The 21,247-nt window shown below is 38.5% G+C and overlaps 9 long non-coding RNA genes across 9 annotated transcripts; all 9 read right to left on the bottom strand.

The window, feature by feature from the left end:
• Positions 1–4,813: 4,813 nt before the first annotated feature.
• LOC113110119 (uncharacterized) lies at positions 4,814–5,765 on the bottom strand. The gene is made up of 3 exons (XR_003293075.1): positions 5,726–5,765; positions 4,965–5,123; positions 4,814–4,862 (listed from the first exon to the last, which is right to left on the bottom strand). It is a non-coding gene; the product is annotated as an uncharacterized LOC113110119 (long non-coding RNA).
• Positions 5,313–5,684, bottom strand: LOC113110167 (uncharacterized). The gene is made up of 3 exons (XR_003293089.1): positions 5,656–5,684; positions 5,427–5,548; positions 5,313–5,335 (listed from the first exon to the last, which is right to left on the bottom strand). It is a non-coding gene; the product is annotated as an uncharacterized LOC113110167 (long non-coding RNA).
• Positions 5,764–6,132, bottom strand: LOC113110170 (uncharacterized). The gene is made up of 3 exons (XR_003293090.1): positions 6,104–6,132; positions 5,877–5,998; positions 5,764–5,786 (listed from the first exon to the last, which is right to left on the bottom strand). It is a non-coding gene; the product is annotated as an uncharacterized LOC113110170 (long non-coding RNA).
• A 76-nt stretch (positions 6,133–6,208) lies between these two features.
• Positions 6,209–6,692, bottom strand: LOC113110144 (uncharacterized). Its single transcript, XR_003293082.1, has 3 exons — positions 6,674–6,692; positions 6,361–6,519; positions 6,209–6,258 (listed from the first exon to the last, which is right to left on the bottom strand). It is a non-coding gene; the product is annotated as an uncharacterized LOC113110144 (long non-coding RNA).
• Positions 6,693–8,564: 1,872 nt separating this feature from the next.
• LOC113110062 (uncharacterized) lies at positions 8,565–8,976 on the bottom strand. Its single transcript, XR_003293050.1, has 3 exons — positions 8,948–8,976; positions 8,719–8,840; positions 8,565–8,627 (listed from the first exon to the last, which is right to left on the bottom strand). It is a non-coding gene; the product is annotated as an uncharacterized LOC113110062 (long non-coding RNA).
• Positions 8,977–9,081: 105 nt separating this feature from the next.
• LOC113110080 (uncharacterized) lies at positions 9,082–9,553 on the bottom strand. Its single transcript, XR_003293055.1, has 3 exons — positions 9,517–9,553; positions 9,219–9,377; positions 9,082–9,104 (listed from the first exon to the last, which is right to left on the bottom strand). It is a non-coding gene; the product is annotated as an uncharacterized LOC113110080 (long non-coding RNA).
• A 1-nt stretch (position 9,554) lies between these two features.
• On the bottom strand, positions 9,555–10,413 carry LOC113110187 (uncharacterized). The gene is made up of 3 exons (XR_003293097.1): positions 10,369–10,413; positions 9,668–9,789; positions 9,555–9,577 (listed from the first exon to the last, which is right to left on the bottom strand). It is a non-coding gene; the product is annotated as an uncharacterized LOC113110187 (long non-coding RNA).
• A 75-nt stretch (positions 10,414–10,488) lies between these two features.
• LOC113110066 (uncharacterized) lies at positions 10,489–10,974 on the bottom strand. Its single transcript, XR_003293052.1, has 3 exons — positions 10,938–10,974; positions 10,629–10,787; positions 10,489–10,524 (listed from the first exon to the last, which is right to left on the bottom strand). It is a non-coding gene; the product is annotated as an uncharacterized LOC113110066 (long non-coding RNA).
• Positions 10,973–11,348, bottom strand: LOC113110162 (uncharacterized). The gene is made up of 3 exons (XR_003293088.1): positions 11,320–11,348; positions 11,091–11,212; positions 10,973–10,999 (listed from the first exon to the last, which is right to left on the bottom strand). It is a non-coding gene; the product is annotated as an uncharacterized LOC113110162 (long non-coding RNA).
• Between the last annotated feature and the right edge of the window lie 9,899 nt (positions 11,349–21,247).

Consider the following 21,247-nt stretch of genomic DNA (forward strand, 5'->3'; position numbering starts at 1 on the left):
CAAGGACACATGAAGCCAAGTCTGTGAATTAATTTGCATCTTACGTGAAGTTGGAGGTCTTGGCTTGTAAAGTTGGACTTCCGGGTTCATTCAGAAGAGTGTTCAGCTGAAGGGGGAAAATCAAACCATTCATCAGTTTCTGGAGAACACTGGCATTGGATCTAAGTAGTATTAAAATGTTAATTTTTGACGTTTACCGCATTATTGATGGTATCCTGTACTTTCTGGCTGGTGTTGCCTCTAGACACAGGGTCCTCTGGCATGCTGATGTTAATCACGTTAAATGTAAAGACCACAGCATAGGAGGTTTCTGAGATTTCTGTTTGGATGGAAATGGTAATTTTAGAATTTTGACAAAAGCCTGTAAAACATGATTGGTGACTCAGTCTGGGTTCAAATTTTGAAGTGAAAATGATGACACTTACTCTCATAGGTGACATTCACTATCTTCACCGATTCATTGAGCTGTGACTCTCTGGAATGACGGAGAGTATTGATAGCACTGAGGACCAGAGATTCACTGGGCACTGGAGATGAGGAGTTGAACACCAGCTTGCTTGTGACCACTGCTGAACCAGATCTGTAAATATAAACACTTTTATTTAATTTACATCAATATATTTGCCATAAAAACATTACTTTTGCATTTTTTATTTTCTTAAAATAGAAAACCAAAATTTACATGAGTTTTGGAGTAGTAACAGAAACACTGGTTGTTGTGACTGGAAACACTGTTGTAGTGGTTGGTAGACGTAGCTCATTGAGGAAGCTGACTGGTTGTATGACATCTCCATTCTGGAAGCTGTATCCCATCCTGCCATTAATCTGGTTTGAAGTGCTCCTACAAGACAAATAATAGGTTTCATTTAGGGAATTTAACCCACTTCTTCTTTTTTCTTTTTTTTTTGGTATTTGTAACGTTACGTAGCTTCAATAAAGGTAAAATGCAAGGACACATGAAGCCAAGACTGTCAAATTAATTTGCATCTTACGTGAAGTTGGAGGTCTTGGGTTGTAAAGTTGGACTGCCAGGTTCATTCAGAAGAGTGTTCAGCTGAAGGGGAAAAATCAAACCATTCATCAGTTTCTGGAGAACACTGGCATTGAATCTAAGTAGTATTAAACTGTTAATTTTTGATGTTTACCGCATTATTGATGGTATCCTGAACTTTCTGGCTGGTGTTGCCTCTAGACACAGGGTCCTCTGGCATGCTGATGTTAATCACGTTAAATGTAAAGACCACAGCATAGGAGGTTTCTGAGATTTCTGTTTGGATGGAAATGGTAATTTTAGAATTTTGACAAAAGCCTGTAAAACATGATTGGTGACTCAGTCTCGGTTCAAATTTTGAAGTGAAAATGATGACACTTACTCTCATAGGTGACATTCACTATCTTCACCGATTCATTGAGCTGTGACTCTCTGGAATGACGGAGAGTATTGATAGCACTGAGGACCAGAGATTCACTGGGCACTGGAGATGAGGAGTTGAACACCAGCTTGCCTGTGACCACTGCTGAACCAGATCTGTAAATATAAACACTTTTATTTAATTTACATCAATATATTTGCCATAAAAACATTACTTTTGCATTTTTTAATTTTCTTAAAATAGAAAACCAAAATTTACATGAGTTTTGGAGTAGTAACAGAAACACTGGTTGTTGTGACTGGAAACACTGTTGTAGTGGTTGGTAGACGTAGCTCATTGAGGAAGCTGACTGGTTGTATGACATCTCCATTCTGGAAGCTGTATCCCATCCTGCCATTAATCTGGTTTGAAGTGCTCCTACAAGGCGAATAATAGGTTTCATTTAGGAAATTTAACCCACTTCTTGTTTTTGTTTTTTTTGGTATTTGTAACGTTATGTGGCTTCAATAAAGTTAAAATGCAAGGACACATGAAGCCAAGTCTGTGAAATTAATTTGCATCTTACGTGAAGTTGGAGGTCTTGGGTTGTAAAGTTGGACTTCCGGGTTCATTCAGAAGAGTGTTCAGCTGAAGGGGGAAAATCAAACCATTCATCAGTTTCTGGAGAACACTGGCATTGAATCTAAGTAGTATTAAAATGTTAATTTTTGACGTTTACCGCATTATTGATGGTATCCTGTACTTTCTGGCTGGTGTTGCCTCTAGACACAGGGTCCTCTGGCATGCTGATGTTAATCACGTTAAATGTAAAGACCACAGCATAGGAGGTTTCTGAGATTTCTGTTTGGATGGAAATGGTAATTTTAGAATTTTGACAAAAGCCTGTAAAACATGATTGGTGACTCAGTCTGGGTTCAAATTTTGAAGTGAAAATGATGACACTTACTCTCATAGGTGACATTCACTATCTTCACCGATTCATTGAGCTGTGACTCTCTGGAATGACGGAGAGTATTGATAGCACTGAGGACCAGAGATTCACTGGGCACTGGAGATGAGGAGTTGAACACCAGCTTGCCTGTGACCACTGCTGAACCAGATCTGTAAATATAAACACTTTTATTTAATTTACATCAATATATTTGCCATAAAAACATTACTTTTGCATTTTTTAATTTTCTTAAAATAGAAAACCAAAATTTACATGAGTTTTGGAGTAGTAACAGAAACACTGGTTGTTGTGACTGGAAACACTGTTGTAGTGGTTGGTAGACGTAGCTCATTGAGGAAGCTGACTGGTTGTATGACATCTCCATTCTGGAAGCTGTATCCCATCCTGCCATTAATCTGGTTTGAAGTGCTCCTACAAGGCGAATAATAGGTTTCATTTAGGAAATTTAACCCTCTTCTTGTTTTTGTTTTTTTTTGGTATTTGTAACGTTACGTGGCTTCAATAAAGTTAAAATGCAAGGACACATGAAGCCAAGTCTGTGAAATTAATTTGCATCTTACGTGAAGTTGGAGGTCTTGGCTTGTAAAGTTGGACTTCCGGGTTCATTCAGAAGAGTGTTCAGCTGAAGGGGGAAAATCAAACCATTCATCAGTTTCTGGAGAACACTGGCATTGGATCTAAGTAGTATTAAAATGTTAATTTTTGACGTTTACCGCATTATTGATGGTATCCTGTACTTTCTGGCTGGTGTTGCCTCTAGACACAGGGTCCTCTGGCATGCTGATGTTAATCACGTTAAATGTAAAGACCACAGCATAGGAGGTTTCTGAGATTTCTGTTTGGATGGAAATGGTAATTTTAGAATTTTGACAAAAGCCTGTAAAACATGATTGGTGACTCAGTCTGGGTTCAAATTTTGAAGTGAAAATGATGACACTTACTCTCATAGGTGACATTCACTATCTTCACCGATTCATTGAGCTGTGACTCTCTGGAATGACGGAGAGTATTGATAGCACTGAGGACCAGAGATTCACTGGGCACTGGAGATGAGGAGTTGAACACCAGCTTGCTTGTGACCACTGCTGAACCAGATCTGTAAATATAAACACTTTTATTTAATTTACATCAATATATTTGCCATAAAAACATTACTTTTGCATTTTTTATTTTCTTAAAAATAGAAAACCAAAATTTACATGAGTTTTGGGAGTAGTAACAGAAACACTGGTTGTTGTGACTGGAAACACTGTTGTAGTGGTTGGTAGACGTAGCTCATTGAGGAAGCTGACTGGTTGTATGACATCTCCATTCTGGAAGCTGTATCCCATCCTGCCATTAATCTGGTTTGAAGTGCTCCTACAAGACAAATAATAGGTTCATTTAGGGAATTTAACCCACTTCTTCTTTTTTTTTTTTTTTTGGTATTTGTAACGTTACGTAGCTTCAATAAAGGTAAAATGCAAGGACACATGAAGCCAAGACTGTCAAATTAATTTGCATCTTACGTGAAGTTGGAGGTCTTGGGTTGTAAAGTTGGACTGCCAGGTTCATTCAGAAGAGTGTTCAGCTGAAGTGACCACTGCTGAACCAGATCTGTAAATATAAACACTTTTATTTAATTTACATCAATATATTTGCCATAAAAACATTACTTTTGCATTTTTTAATTTTCTTAAAATAGAAAACCAAAATTTACATGAGTTTTGGAGTAGTAACAGAAACACTGGTTGTTGTGACTGGAAACACTGTTGTAGTGGTTGGTAGACGTAGCTCATTGAGGAAGCTGACTGGTTGTATGACATCTCCATTCTGGAAGCTGTATCCCATCCTGCCATTAATCTGGTTTGAAGTGCTCCTACAAGGCGAATAATAGGTTTCATTTAGGAAATTTAACCCACTTCTTGTTTTTGTTTTTTTATTTGTAACTGTACGTGGCTTCAATAAAGTTAAAATGCAAGGACACATGAAGCCAAGTCTGTGAAATTAATTTGCATCTTACGTGAAGTTGGAGGTCTTGGGTTGTAAAGTTGGACTTCCGGGTTCATTCAGAAGAGTGTTCAGCTGAAGGGGAAAATCAAACCATTCATCAGTTTCTGGAGAACACTGGCATTGAATCTAAGTAGTATTAAATGTTAATTTTTTGACGTTTACCGCATTATTGATGGTATCCTGAACTTTCTGGCTGGTGTTGCCTCTAGACACAGGGTCCTCTGGCATGCTGATGTTAATCACGTTAAATGTAAAGACCACAGCATAGGAGGTTTCTGAGATTTCTGTTTGGATGGAAATGGTAATTTTAGAATTTTGACAAAAGCCTGTAAAACATGATTGGTGACTCAGTCTGGGTTCAAATTTTGAAGTGAAAATGATGACACTTACTCTCATAGGTGACATTCACTATCTTCACCGATTCATTGAGCTGTGACTCTCTGGAATGACGGAGAGTATTGATAGCACTGAGGACCAGAGATTCACTGGGCACTGGAGATGAGGAGTTGAACACCAGCTTGCCTGTGACCACTGCTGAACCAGATCTGTAAATATAAACACTTTTATTTAATTTACATCAATATATTTGCCATAAAACATTACTTTTGCATTTTTTAATTTTCTTAAAATAGAAAACCAAAATTTACATGAGTTTTGGAGTAGTAACAGAAACACTGGTTGTTGTGACTGGAAACACTGTTGTAGTGGTTGGTAGACGTAGCTCATTGAGGAAGCTGACTGGTTGTATGACATCTCCATTCTGGAAGCTGTATCCCATCCTGCCATTAATCTGGTTTGAAGTGCTCCTACAAGGCGAATAATAGGTTTCATTTAGGAAATTTAACCCTCTTCTTGTTTTTGTTTTTTTTTTGGTATTTGTAACGTTACGTGGCTTCAATAAAGTTAAAATGCAAGGACACATGAAGCCAAGTCTGTGAATTTAATTTGCATCTTACGTGAAGTTGGAGGTCTTGGCTTGTAAAGTTGGACTTCCCGGTTCATTCAGAAGAGTGTTCAGCTGAAGGGGAAAATCAAACCATTCATCAGTTTCTGGAGAACACTGGCATTGGAATCTAAGTAGTATTAAAATGTTAATTTTTGACGTTTACCGCATTATTGATGGTATCCTGTACTTTCTGGCTGGTGTTGCCTCTAGACACAGGGTCCTCTGGCATGCTGATGTTAATCACGTTAAATGTAAAGACCACAGCATAGGAGGTTTCTGAGATTTCTGTTTGGATGGAAATGGTAATTTTAGAATTTTTGACAAAAGCCTGTAAAACATGATTGGTGACTCAGTCTGGGTTCAAATTTTGAAGTGAAAATGATGACACTTACTCTCATAGGTGACATTCACTATCTTCACCGATTCATTGAGCTGTGACTCTCTGGAAAATTTGCATCTTACGTGAAGTTGGAGGTCTTGGCTTGTAAAGTTGGACTTCCGGTTCATTCAGAAGAGTGTTCAGCTGAAGGGGAAAATCAAACCATTCATCAGTTTCTGGAGAACACTGGCATTGAATCTAAGTAGTATTAAAATGTTAATTTTTGACGTTTACCGCATTATTGATGGTATCCTGTACTTTCTGGCTGGTGTTGCCTCTAGACACAGGGTCCTCTGGCATGCTGATGTTAATCACGTTAAATGTAAAGACCACAGCATAGGAGGTTTCTGAGATTTCTGTTTGGATGGAAATGGTAATTTTAGAATTTGACAAAAGCCTGTAAAACATGATTGGTGACTCAGTCTGGGTTCAAATTTTGAAGTGAAAATGATGACACTTACTCTCATAGGTGACATTCACTATCTTCACCGATTCATTGAGCTGTGACTCTCTGGAATGACGGAGAGTATTGATAGCACTGAGGACCAGAGATTCACTGGGCACTGGAGATGAGGAGTTGAACACCAGCTTGCTTGTGACCACTGCTGAACCAGATCTGTAAATATAAACACTTTTATTTAATTTACATCAATATATTTGCCATAAAAACATTACTTTTGCATTTTTTATTTTCTTAAAATAGAAAACCAAAATTTACATGAGTTTTGGAGTAGTAACAGAAACACTGGTTGTTGTGACTGGAAACACTGTTGTAGTGGTTGGTAGACGTAGCTCATTGAGGAAGCTGACTGGTTGTATGACATCTCCATTCTGGAAGCTGTATCCCATCCTGCCATTAATCTGGTTTGAAGTGCTCCTACAAGAACAAATAATAGGTTTCATTTAGGGAAATTTAACCCACTTCTTTCTTTTTTTTTTTTTTTTGGTATTTGTAACGTTACGTGGCTTCAATAAAGGTAAAAATGCAAGGACACATGAAGCCAAGTCTGTGAAATTAATTTGCATCTTACGTGAAGTTGGAGGTCTTGGTTGTAAAGTTGGACTCCAGGTTCATTCAGAAGAGTGTTCAGCTGAAGGGGAAAATCAAACCATTCATCAGTTTCTGGAGAACACTGGCATTGAATCTAAGTAGTATTAAAATGTTAATTTTTGACGTTTACCGCATTATTGATTATCCTGTACTTTCTGGCTGGTGTTGCCTCTAGACACAGGGTCCTCTGGCATGCTGATGTTAATCACGTTAAATGTAAAGACCACAGCATAGGAGGTTTCTGAGATTTCTGTTTGGATGGAAATGGTAATTTTAGAATTTTTGACAAAAGCCTGTAAAACATGATTGGTGACTCAGTCTGGGTTCAAATTTTTGAAGTGAAAATGATGACACTTACTCTCATAGGTGACATTCACTATCTTCACCGATTCATTGAGCTGTGACTCTCTGGAATGACGGAGAGTATTTGATAGCACTGAGGACCAGAGATTCACTGGGCACTGGAGATGAGGAGTTGAACACCAGCTTGCCTGTGACCACTGCTGAACCAGATCTGTAAATATAAACACTTTTATTTAATTTACATCAATATATTTGCATAAAAACATTACTTTTGCATTTTTAATTTTCTTAAAATAGAAAACCAAAATTTACATGAGTTTTGGAGTAGTAACAGAAACACTGGTTGTTGTGACTGGAACACTGTTGTAGTGGTTGGTAGACGTAGCTCATTGAGGAAGCTGACTGGTTGTATGACATCTCCATTCTGGAAGCTGTATCCCATCCTGCCATTAATCTGGTTTGAAGTGCTCCTACAAGGCGAATAATAGGTTTCATTTAGGAAATTTAACCCACTTCTTGTTTTTGTTTTTTTTGGTATTTGTAACGTTATGTGGCTTCAATAAAGTTAAAATGCAAGGACACATGAAGCCAAGTCTGTGAAATTAATTTGCATCTTACGTGAAGTTGGAGGTCTTGGTTTGTAAAGTTGGACTTCCGGGTTCATTCAGAAGAGTGTTCAGCTGAAGGGGAAAATCAAAACCATTCATCAGTTTCTGGAGAACACTGGCATTGAATCTAAGTAGTATTAAAATGTTAATTTTTGACGTTTACCGCATTATTGATGGTATCCTGTACTTTCTGGCTGGTGTTGCCTCTAGACACAGGGTCCTCTGGCATGCTGATGTTAATCACGTTAAATGTAAAGACCACAGCATAGGAGGTTTCTGAGATTTCTGTTGGATGGAAATGGTAATTTTAGAATTTTGACAAAAGCCTGTAAAACATGATTGGTGACTCAGTCTGGGTTCAAATTTTGAAGTGAAAATGATGACACTTACTCTCATAGGTGACATTCACTATCTTCACCGATTCATTGAGCTGTGACTCTCTGGAATGACGGAGAGTATTGATAGCACTGAGGACCAGAGATTCACTGGGCACTGGAGATGAGGAGTTGAACACCAGCTTGCCTGTGACCACTGCTGAACCAGATCTGTAAATATAAACACTTTTATTTAATTTACATCAATATATTTGCCATAAAAAAACATTACTTTTGCATTTTTAATTTTCTTAAAATAGAAAACCAAATTTACATGAGTTTTGGAGTAGTAACAGAAAACACTGGTTGTTGTGACTGGAAACACTGTTGTAGTGGTTGGTAGACGTAGCTCATTGAGGAAGCTGACTGGTTGTATGACATCTCCATTCTGGAAGCTGTATCCCATCCTGCCATTAATCTGGTTTGAGTGCTCCTACAAGGCAAATAATAGGTTTTCATTTAGGGAAATTTAACCCCTCTCTCTGTTTTTGTTTTTTTTTTTGGTATTTGTAACGTTACGTGGCTTCAATAAAGTTAAAATGCAAGGACACATGAAGCCAAGACTGTGAAATTAATTTGCATCTTACGTGAAGTTGGAGGTCTTGGCTTGTAAAGTTGGACTTCCGGGTTCATTCAGAAGAGTGTTCAGCTGAAGGGGGGAAAATCAAACCATTCATCAGTTTCTGGAAACACTGGCATTGGATCTAAGTAGATATTAAAATGTTATTTTTGACGTTTACCGCATTATTGATGGTATCCTGTACTTTCTGGCTGGTGTTGCCTCTAGACACAGGGTCCTCTGGCATGCTGATGTTAATCACGTTAAATGTAAAGACCACAGCATAGGAGGTTTCTGAGATTTCTGTTTGGATGGAAATGGTAATTTTAGAATTTTGACAAAAAGCCTGTAAAACATGATTGGTGACTCAGTCTGGTTTCAATTTTGAAGTGAAAATGATGACACTATACTCTCATAGGTGACATTCACTATCTTCACCGATTCATTGAGCTGTGGACTCTCTGGAATGACGGAGAGTATTGATAGCACTGAGGACCAGAGATTCACTGGGCACTGGAGATGAGGAGTTGAACACCAGCTTGCTCTGTGACCACTGCTGAACCAGATCTGTAAATATAAACACTTTTATTTAATTTACATCAATATATTTGCCATAAAAACATTACTTTTGCATTTTTTTTTGCATTTTTTATTTTCTTAAAATAGAAAACCAAAATTTACATGAGTTTTGGAGTAGTAACAGAAACACTGGTTGTTGTGACTGGAAACACTGTTGTAGTGGTTGGTAGACGTAGCTCATTGAGGAAGCTGACTGGTTGTATGACATCTCCATTCTGGAAGCTGTATCCCATCCTGCCATTAATCTGGTTTGAAGTGCTCCTACAAGACAAATAATAGGTTTCATTTAGGGAATTTAACCCACTTCTTTTTTTTGGTATTTGTAACGTTACGTAGCTTCAATAAAGGTAAAATGCAAGGACACATGAAGCCAAGACTGTGAAATTAATTTGCATCTTACGTGAAGTTGGAGGTCTTGGGTTGTAAAGTTGGACTGCCGGTTCATTCAGAAGAGTGTTCAGCTGAAGGGGGAAAATCAAACCATTCATCAGTTTCTGGAGAACACTGGCATTGAATCTAAGTAGTATTAATCTGTTAATTTTTGCGTTTACCGCATTATTGATGGTATCCTGAACTTTCTGGCTGGTGTTGCCTCTAGACACAGGGTCCTCTGGCATGCTGATGTTAATCACGTTAAATGTAAAGACCACAGCATAGGAGGTTTCTGAGATTTCTGTTTGGATGGAAATGGTAATTTTAGAATTTTGACAAAAGCCTGTAAAACATGATTGGTGACTCAGTCTCAGTTCAAATTTTGAAGTGAAAATGATGACACTTACTCTCATAGGTGACATTCACTATCTTCACCGATTCATTGAGCTGTGACTCTCTGGAATGACGGAGAGTATTGATAGCACTGAGGACCAGAGATTCACTGGGCACTGGAGATGAGGAGTTGAACACCAGCTTGCCTGTGACCACTGCTGAACCAGATCTGTAAATATAAACACTTTTATTTAATTTACATCAATATATTTGCCATAAAAACATTACTTTTTGCATTTTTTTATTTTCTTAAAATAGAAAAACCAAAATTTACATGAGTTTTGGAGTAGTAACAGAAACACTGGTTGTTGTGACTGGAAACACTGTTGTAGTGGTTGGTAGACGTAGCTCATTGAGGAAGCTGACTGGTTGTATGAACATCTCCATTCTGGAAGCTGTATCCATTAGAATTTTGACAAAAGCCTGTAAAACATGATTGGTGACTCAGTCTGGGTTCAAATTTTGAAGTGAAAATGATGACACTTACTCTCATAGGTGACATTCACTATCTTCACCGATTCATTGAGCTGTGACTCTCTGGAATGACGGAGAGTATTGATAGCACTGAGGACCAGAGATTCACTGGGCACTGGAGATGAGGAGTTGAAACACCAGCTTGCCTGTGACCACTGCTGAACCAGATCTGTAAATATATAAACACTTTTTTTAATTTACATCAATATATTTGCCATAAAAACATTACTTTTGCATTTTTTTATTTTCTTAAAATAGAAAACCAAAATTTACATGAGTTTTGGAGTAGTAACAGAAACACTGGTTGTTGTGACTGGAAACACTGTTGTAGTGGTTGGTAGACGTAGCTCATTGAGGAAGCTGACTGGTTGTATGACATCTCCATTCTGGAAGCTGTATCCCATCCTGCCATTAATCTGGTTTGAAGTGCTCCTACAAGGCGAATAATAGGTTTCATTTAGGGAATTTAACCCACTTCTTTGTTTTTTTTTTTTTTTGGTATTTGTAACGTTACGTGGCTTCAATAAAGGTAAAATGCAAGGACACATGAAGCCAAGTCTGTGAAATTAATTTGCATCTTACGTGAAGTTGGAGGTCTTGGGTTGTAAAGTTGGACTGCCGGGTTCATTCAGAAGAGTGTTCAGCTGAAGGGGGAAAATCAAACCATTCATCAGTTTCTGGAGAACACTGGCATTGAATCTAAGTAGTATTAATCTGTTAATTTTTGGCGTTTACCGCATTATTGATGGTATCCTGTACTTTCTGGCTGGTGTTGCCTCTAGACACAGGGTCCTCTGGCATGCTGATGTTAATCACGTTAAATGTAAAGACCACAGCATAGGAGGTTTCTGAGATTTCTGTTTGGATGGAAATGGTAATTTTAGAATTTTGACAAAAGCCTGTAAAACATGATTGGTGACTCAGTCTCGTTTTCAAATTTTGAAGTGAAAATGATGACACTTACTCTCATAGGTGACATTCACTATCTTCACCGATTCATTGAGCTGTGACTCTCTGGAATGACGGAGAGTATTGATAGCACTGAGGACCAGAGATTCACTGGCACTGGAGATGAGGAGTTGAACACCAGCTTGCCTGTGACCACTGCTGAACCAGATCTGTAAATATAAACACTTTTATTTAATTTACATCAATATATTAAGTAGTATTAAAATGTTAATTTTTTGACGTTTACCGCATTATTGATGGTATCCTGTACTTTCTGGCTGGTGTTGCCTCTAGACACAGGGTCCTCTGGCATGCTGATGTTAATCACGTTAAATGTAAAGACCACAGCATAGGAGGTTTCTGAGATTTCTGTTTGGATGGAAATGGTAATTTTTAGAATTTTGACAAAAGCCTGTAAAACATGATTGGTGACTCAGTCTGGGTTCAAATTTTGGAAGTGAAAATGATGACACTTACTCTCATAGGTGACATTCACTATCTTCACCGATTCATTGAGCTGTGACTCTCTGGAATGACGGAGAGTATTGATAGCACTGAGGACCAGAGATTCACTGGGCACTGGAGATGAGGAGTTGAACACCAGCTTGCCTGTGACCACTGCTGAACCAGATCTGTAAATATAAACACTTTTATTTAATTTACATCAATATATTTGCCATAAAAAACATTACTTTTGCATTTTTTATTTTCTTAAAATAGAAAACCAAAAATTTACATGAGTTTTGGAGTAGTAACAGAAACACTGGTTGTTGTGACTGGAAACACTGTTGTAGTGGTTGGTAGACGTAGCTCATTGAGGAAGCTGACTGGTTGTATGACATCCCATTCTGGAAGCTTGTATCCCATCCTGCCATTAATCTGGTTTGTAAGTGCTCCTACAAGACAAATAATAGGTTTCATTTAGGGAATTTAACCCACTTCTTCTTTTTTCTTTTTTTTTTTGGTATTTGTAACGTTATGTAGCTTCAATAAAAGGTAAAATGCAAGGAACACATGAAGCCAAGACTGTCAAATTAATTTGCATCTTACGTGAAGTGGGAGGGTCTGGGTTGTAAAGTTGGACTGCCAGGTTCATTCAGAAGAGTGTTCAGCTGAACGGGGAAAATCAACCATTCATCAGTTTCTGGGAGAAGACTGGCATTGAATCAAGTAGTATTAATCTGTTAATTTTGGCGTTTACCCGCATTATTGATGGTATCCTGAACTTTCTGGCTGGTGTTGCTCTAGACACAGGGTCCTCTGGCATGCTGATGTTAATCACGTTAAATGTAAAGACCACAGCATAGGAGGTTTCTGAGATTTCTGTTTGGATGGAAATGGTAATTTTAGAATTTTGACAAAATCCTGTAAAACATGATTGGTGACTCAGTCTCAGTTCAAATTTTGGAGTGAAAATGATGACACTTACTCTCATAGGTGACATTCACTATCTTCACCGATTCATTGAGCTGTGACTCTCTGGAATGACGGAGAGTATTGATAGCACTGAGGACCAGAGATTCACTGGGCACTGGAGATGAGGAGTTGAACACCAGCTTGCCTGTGACCACTGCGGAACCAGGTCTGTAAATATAAACACTTTTATTTAATTTACATCAATATATTTGCCATAAAAACATTACTTTTGCATTTTTTAATTTTCTTAAAATAAAAAAACAAAATTTACATGAGTTTTGGAGTAGTAACAGAAAAAACTGGTTGTTGTGACTGGAAACACTGTTGTAGTGGTTGGTAGACGTAGCTCATAGAGGAAGCTGACTGGTTGTATGACATCTCCATTCTGGAAGCTGTATCCCATACTGCCATTAATCTGGTTTGAACTGCTCCTACAGGACAAATAATAGGTTTCATTTAGGAAATTTAACCCACTTTTTTTTGGTATTTGTAACGTTACGTAGCTTCAATAAAGGTAAAATGCAAGGACACATGAAGCCAAGTCTGTGAAATTAATTTGCATCTTACGTGAAGTTGGAGGTCTTGGGTTGTAAAGTTGGACTTCCGGGTTCATTCAGAAGAGTGTTCAGCTGAAGGGGGAAAATCAAACCATTCATCAGTTTCTGGAGAACACTGGCATTGAATCTAAGTAATATTAAAATGTTAATTTTTGACGTTTACCGCATTATTGATGGTATCCTGAACTTTCTGGCTGGTGTTGCCTCTAGACACAGGGTCTCTGGCATGCTGATGTTAATCACGTTAAATGTAAAGACCACAGCATAGGAGGTTTCTGAGATTTCTGTTTGGATGGAAATGGTAATTTTAGAATTTTGACAAAAGCCTGTTAAACATGATTGGTGACTCAGTCTCAGTTCAAATTTTGAAGTGAAAATGATGACACTTACTCTCATAGGTGACATTCACTATCTTCACCGATTCATTGAGCTGTGACTCTCTGGAATGACGGAGAGTATTGATAGCACTGAGGACCAGAGATTCACTGGGCACTGGAGATGAGGAGTTGAACACCAGCTTGCTTGTGACCACTGCTGAACCAGATCTGTAAATATAAACACTTTTATTTAATTTACATCAATATATTTGCCATAAAAACATTACTTTTGCATTTTTTTATTTTCTTAAAATAGAAAACCAAAATTTACATGAGTTTTGGAGTAGTAACAGAAACACTGGTTGTTGTGACTGGAAACACTGTTGTAGTGGTTGGTAGACGTAGCTCATTGAGGAAGCTGACTGGTTGTATGACATCTCCATCCTGGAAGCTGTATCCCATCATGCCATTAATCTGGTTTGAAATGCTCCTACAAGACGAATAATAGGTTTCATTTAGAGAATTTATCCCACTTCTTTTTTTTTTTTTTTTTTTGGTATTTGTAACATTACGTAGCTTCAATAAAGGTAAAATGCAAGGACACATGAAGCCAAGACTGTGAAATTAATTTGCATCTTACGTGAAGTTGGAGATCTTGGGTTGTAAAGTTGGACTGCCAGGTTCATTCAGAAGAGTGTTCAGCTGAAGGGGAAAAATCAAACCATTCATCAGTTTCTGGAGAACACTGGCATTGAATCTAAGTAGTATTAAACTGTTAATTTTTGATGTTTACCGCATTATTGATGGTATCCTGAACTTTCTGGCTGGCGTTGCCTCTAGACACAGGGTCCTCTGGCATGCTGATGTTAATCACGTTAAATGTAAAGACCACAGCATAGGAGGTTTCTGAGATTTCTGTTTGGATGGAAATGGTAAGTTTAGAATTTTGTCAAAAGCCTGTAAAACATGATTGGTTGACTCAACCTCAGTTCAAATTTTGAAGTGAAAATGATGACACTTACTCTCATAGGTGACATTCACTATCTTCACCGATTCATTGAGCTGTGACTCTCTGGAATGACGGAGAGTATTGATAGCACTGAGGACCAGAGATTCACTGGGCACTGGAGTTGAGGAGTTGAACACCAGCTTGCTTGTGACCACTGCTGAACCAGATCTGTAAATATAAACACTTTTATTTAATTTACATCAATATATTTGCCATAAAATCATTACTTTTGCATTTGTACATTTTCTTAAAATAGAACACCAAAATTTACATGAGTTTTGGAGTAGTAACAGAAACACTGGTTGTTGTGACTGGAAACACTGTTGTAGTGGTTGGTAGACGTAGCTCATTGAGGAAGCTGACTGGTTGTATGACATCTCCATTCTGGAAGCTGTATTCAATCCTGCCATCAATCTGGTTTGAACTGCTCCTACAAGACAAACAAGAGATATCTGTCAGGGGCTTTAACTCACATCTTGAAAAATATGTTATTTTTCTATTATTTGTTTGTTCTAATTTGTATTTATTTTATTTTTTGGTATTTGTAACATTACATAACTTCAAAGCTTCAGTAAGCTAAACAGTGAGGACATATGCAATAAAGATTGTGACATTTGTCTGCATCTTACGTGAAGTTGGAGGTCTTTGGTTGTAAATATGGACTACCAGGTTCATTCAGAAGAGTGTTTAGCTGAATGGGAAAAGTCAAATCATTATTCAGTTTCTGGTTAAGATTTACAATGGACCTAAAGTTTGTTAATGGGTTAATAATAATTTCTTACCGCATTATTCACAACATCCTGTACTTGCATGTAACTGTTGTTTCTTAGATCAGGGTTCTCTGGCATGCTGATATTACTCAGACTAAACTGGAAGATGATGAGGTAGGAGGTTTCTGAGACCTCTGTTTGGAAAGACACCAATTTACAGTCAGTTAAATGTTGACATATTTGTCTGGTTGAATCTTTCATGTTTTAATTTTAATTTTATTTTTAATTTGATATTTTAAAATGATGAAACTTACCCTGATAAGTAATATTTGCAATCTTCAGTGATTCATTGAGTTGGGACTGTCTAGATTCCCGAAGAGTACTAATAGCATTTAGGACCAAATCTTTAGTGGGCATTGATGACAAGGATGAGAATACCAATTTGGTTGTGACAGTTGCTGCACCAGTCACATTCGTTGACAAAGTTTTGGGTATGCTTGAAGTTTCTGGTTGCAAACTTGAAGTACTTTGAAGTGCTGCAGATGCATCTGCTTTTGTTGTATTGTTTAGCGGGGTAGTATTGCTAGAAATCATTTCAGCTGGTGTAGTTTTGGTTGATGATTGAAGTGGAATTGTAGATGTTGGAGATACTGATGTGTTTGTGTTTGAAACTGATGTAACTGGAGCTATTGGAAATTCTGCTGCACTGATGAGACCTGTACTAATTCCAGTTGTAGTTGTTGATGCAGTTGTAGTCTCTGAATCCATTTTTGGCCTTGAAGTTGTTTTGGTTGAAAGTGCAGGTGTGACTGGAGCAGAAGATGTGCTGGTAAAAGCTACTGTTGTTCTTAAAAGACCTCCTGTTGTTATTTGAAATGCATCTGTTGTTTGAGCTGCAGTTGAACTTGAAATAGTGGCTGTTGTTGTGCTTGGAACTGTAACTGAGATATCAGCTGGAATTGTAGTGGTGGGAAGAACAGTCATGGTTGTAATGGGTGTAGTTGGGGTTCTTGGAGGTTCTGTTGTTTTTGTTGGAGTTAATGTTGAGAATATAGTTACATGTGATGATGAGATAGGCATAATTGTTACAGCAATAGTTACAGTTTCTGGAGACACAGTTGTGATAACCGGAGGTGCATTTGTTGTTGTAAGGAGTCCTGCCTGGCTTAGAGCTGGAGCTGTATTAGTGAAAGCAATAGTTGTGGTTGATATAGGTGCAGTTATTATTTGGAATGCAGTGGTTTTTGCCACTGTAGGTGTGTTTGTGCTTGGAATTGAAGCTGAGGTTTGAGATGGACGTTCAGTTGTGGGATAGTTAGTAGAAGAGAAAGCTGTAATGGTGGATGTTGCAGGTGCAGGTTTACTCTCTGAAGTTGCAAACATTGTCGGTGCAGTAAGAGTTGAGGTTTCAGTTGTAGTGGCTGAGGGTAAACTTGATGTAGTAGTTGAATATTCCATCATGGCTGTGGAATCTGTGGTTGTTGCAGGTGAAGTTATGCTTTCTGACATTGTGTTAGAACCTTCTGATGTTGTACTTACAGCCTTAGTTGAGGTTTGATCTGATGTAGTAGTGGAAGGAATGATTGTGGTGGTGGAAGCTGTAGTTGTGGTTGTTGCAATAGAACTTGCTGTTCCTGATTTTGTAGAAATTGTTGTTGATGCAACAGTTGTGGAATCTGGAATCACAACTTCAGTAGTTGCAGCTACACTAGACATTTTGATTTGAGCTGTTGTTGAACTTGGAGCTGAGGTCATGGTGGAAGGTTTATATGTGGTTGTAGAAGCTGCTGTTGTCATTGTTGAAACTACAGTTTTAGTTGCGGAGGCTGTAGTTATTGATGTTGTTGGTGAAGTTGTGGTTTCTGAAGTCATTCTTGTGATTGTTTCAGAAGTTGCCGGTGCAAGTGGCATTGTGGTTTGAGCTGTTGTTGACATTGGAGCTGATGTCATAGAGGAAGGTACAGTTATAGTTGAGGAAGCTGTAGTTACTGATTTTGTTACAGGTGCAGATGCTTCTGAAGATGTAGACATTTTTGGTAAAGTTATAGTTGTTGATGTTGTTGGATAATTAGTTGATAATGAGGTTGGAGATGATGATGTAGAAGCAGAAGGCACTATTACAGCTGAGGAAGGTGTAGATGTTGAGGATGTAGTTGTAGTTTTGAAAGCTGTAGTCACAGCAGTGGAAGGCCCCACTGAGGCTTTGGAAGCTGCAGTTGTGCTTGTTGCAGGTGTAGTTGTACTTCCTGATGTTGTAGGAAATGTTGTAGATGTAAGAGTTGTTGCTTCTGAAGTTACAACAGTGGACCTGAGAGCTCCAGTAGATGTGGTTGCAAGAAGCAATGCGGTTTGGGATGTTGTTGTACTAGGAGCTTTAGATGACATTGGAGCTGATGGCATAGAGGAAGGAAGAGTTGTAATAGAAGAAGCTGTAGTTACTGATGTTGTTACAGGTGCAGTTGTTTCTGAAGATGTAGGCACAGTTGTTGAAGTGTGAGTTGTGGATTCTGAAGATACAGCTGTTGACGCTGTGGGTTTGTTTGTTGTTGTAGGTGTGGTTGAGGAGGATGAAGTTGTGGTTTCTACTGTTGTACTATCTGAAGTTGAAGCAACAGATGTAGTTTCTGTACTCACAACTGTGGTTGTGGGAATTTTAGTAGTTGAGGACTCTGTAGTTACTGAAGTTGTTACAGCTGCAGTTGTTTCTGAAGATATAGGCATTGATGTTGAAGTAAGAGTTGTGGATGCTGAAGTTACAGCCGTTGATGTTGTGGGACTCTTTGTTGTAGGTGTGGTTGGTGAAGCTGTAATCATGGTTTCTGCTGTTTTACTCTCTGACGTTGTAGGCAAAACTGTTGAAGTAATAAATGTGGTTTCTGTACTCACAACTGTGCTTGTGGGAATTTGAGTGGTTGAGGATGTTGTAGTTCCTGATGTTTTTACTGGGGCAGTTATTCCTGAAGATGTAGGCACTGCTGTTGAAGTGAGAGTTGTGGATTCTGAAGTTACAGCTGTTGATGTTGTGGGTTTGTTTGTTGTTGTAGGTGTGGATGATGAAGCTGTAGTTACGGTTTCTGCTTTTGTACTCTCTGAAGTTGTAGGCACCACTTTTGAACTAACAGGTGTAGTTTCTGTACTCAAAACTGTGGTTGTGGGAATTTTAGTAGTTGAGAATTCTGTAGTTACTGATGTTGTTACTGGTGGAGTTGTTCCTGAGGATGTAGGCACTGTTGTTGTAGTGAGTGTTGTGGATGCTGAAGTTACAGCTGTTGACGTTGTGGGAATGTTTGTTGTTGTAGGTGAGGTTGATACTGTTGAAGTAACAGGTGTAGTGTCTGTACTCACAACTGTGGTTGTAGGAATTTTATTAGTAGAGGATTCAGTTGTTACTGAAGTTGTAACAGCTGCAGTTGTTCCTGAAGATGTATGCACTGATGTTGTAGTGAGAGTAGTGGATGTTGAAGTTAAAGCTGTGGAAGTTGTGGGAATGTTTGTTGTGGTAGGTGTGGTTGATGAAGCTATAGTTGTGGTTTCTGCTGTTATACTTTCTAAAATTGTAGGCACCACTGTTGAAGTAACAGGTCTAGTTTCTGTACTCACAACTGTGGTTGTGGGAATTTTAGTAGTTGAGGATTCTGTAGTTACTGATGTTGTTACAGCTGCAGTTGTTCCTGAAGATGTAGGCACTGTTGTTGTAGTGAGAGTAGTGGATGCTGAAGTTAAAGCTGTTGAAGTTGTGGGAAAATTTGTTGTGGTAGGTGTGGTTGATGAAGCTGTAGTCGTGGTTTCTGCTATTGTACTTTCTAAAGTTTTAGGCACCACTGTTGAAGTAACAGGTGTAGTTTCTGTACTCACAACTGTGGTTGTTGGAATTTTAGTAGTTGAGGATTCTGTAGTTACTGATGTTGTTACTGGTGGAGTTGTTCCTGAAGATGTAGGCACTGTTGTTGTAGTGAGCTTTGTGGATGCTGAAGTAAAAGCAGTTGAAATTGTGGGATTGTTTGTTCTTGTAGGTGTGGATGATGAAGCTGAAGTCGTGGTATCCGTTGAAGTAATAAATGTGGTTTCTGTACTCACAACAGTTCTTGTGGGAATTTTAGTAGTTGAGGATTCTGTAGTTACTGATGTTGTTACTGGTGCAGTTGTTCCTGAAGATGTAGGCACTGTTGTTTTAGTGAGAGTAGTGGATGCTGAAGTTAAAGCTGTTGACGTTGTGGGAATGTTTGTTGTGGTAGGTGTAGTTGATGAAGCAATAGTCGCGTTTGTTTGTGCTGTTGTACTTTCTAAAGTTGTAGGCACCACTGTTGAAGTAACAGGTGTAGTTTCTGTACTCAGAACTGTTGTTGCTGGAATTTTAGTAGTTGAGGATTCTGTAGTTACTGATGTTGTTACTGGTGCAGATATTCCTACAGATGTAGGCACTGTTGTTGTAGTGAGCGTTGTGGATGCTGAAGTTAAAGCAGTTGACATTGTGGGATTGTATGTTGTTTTAGGTGTGGATGATAAAGCTGTAGTCATGGTTCCAACTGTTGTACTTTCTGAAGTTGTAGGCACCACTGATGAAGGAAAAGGTGTAGTTTCTGTACTCACAACTGTGGTTGTAGGAATTTTAGTAGTAGAGGATTCAGTAGTTAGTGAAGTTGTTAGAGCTGCAGTTGTTCCTGAAGATGTAGGCACTGTTGTTGAAGTGAGAGAAGTGGACGCTGAAGTTAAAGCAGATGACGTCGTGGGATTTTTTGTTGTTGTAGGTGTGTATGATGAAGCTGTAGTCGTTGTTTCTGTTGAAGTAATAAATGTGGTTTTTGTACTCACAACTGTGGTTGTAGGAATTTTAGTAGTAGAGGATTCAGTAGTTACTGAAGTTGTTACAGCTGCAGTTGTTTCTGAAGATGTAGGCACTGTTGTTGTAGTGAGAGTAGTGGATGCTGAAGTTAAAGCTGTTGATGTTGTGGGAATGTTTGTTGTGGTAGGTGTTGCTGATGAAGCTGTAGTCGTGGTTTCTGCTGTTGTACTTTTTAAAGTTGTAGGCACCACTGTTGAACTAACAGGTGTAGTTTCTGTACTCACAAATGTGGTTGTTGGTATTTTAGTAGTTGAGGATTCTGTAGTTACTGATGTTGTTACTGGTGGAGTTGTTCCTGAAGATGTAGGTACTGTTGTTGTAGTGAGTGTTGTGGATGCTGAAGTTAAAGCAGTTGAAGTTGTGGGATTGTTTCTTGTTGTAGGTGTGGATGATAAAGCTGTAGTCATGGTTCCTACTGTTGTACTTTCTGAAGTTGTAGGCACCACTGATGAAGTAACAGGTGTAGTTTCTGTACTTACAACTGTGGTTGTTGGATTTTTAGTAGTTGAGGATTCTGTAGTTACTGATGTTGTTACTGGTGCAGTTGTTCCTGAAGATGTCGGCACTGTTGTTGTAGTGAGAGTAGTGGATGCTGAAGTTAAAGCTGTTGATGTTGTGGGAATGTTTGTAGTGGTAGGTGTAGTTGATGAAGCTATAGTCGTGGTTTGTGCTGTTGTACTTTCTAAAGTTGTAGGCACCACTGTTGAAGTAACAGATGTAGTTTCTGTACTCACAACTGTGGTTGTAGGAATTTTAGTAGTAGAGGATTCAGTAGTTACTGAAGTTGTTACAGCTGCAGTTGTTTCTGAAGATGTAGGCACTGTTGTTGTAGTGAGAGTAGTGGATGCTGAAGTTAAAGCTGTTGATGTTGTGGGAATGTTTGTTGTGGTAGGTGTGGCTGATGAAGCTGTAGTCGAGGTTTCTACTGTTGTACTTTTTAAAGTTGTAGGCACCACTGTTGAAGTAACAGGTGTAGTTTCTGTACTCACAAATGTGGTTGTTGGGATTTTAGTAGATGAGGATTCTGTAGTTACTGATGTTGTTACTGGTGGAGTTGTTCCTGAAGATGTAGGTACTGTTGTTGTAGTGAGC

This window comes from Carassius auratus, chromosome 1 (assembly GCF_003368295.1).
Source record: "Carassius auratus strain Wakin chromosome 1, ASM336829v1, whole genome shotgun sequence".
Taxonomy (NCBI): Eukaryota; Metazoa; Chordata; class Actinopteri; order Cypriniformes; family Cyprinidae; genus Carassius; species Carassius auratus.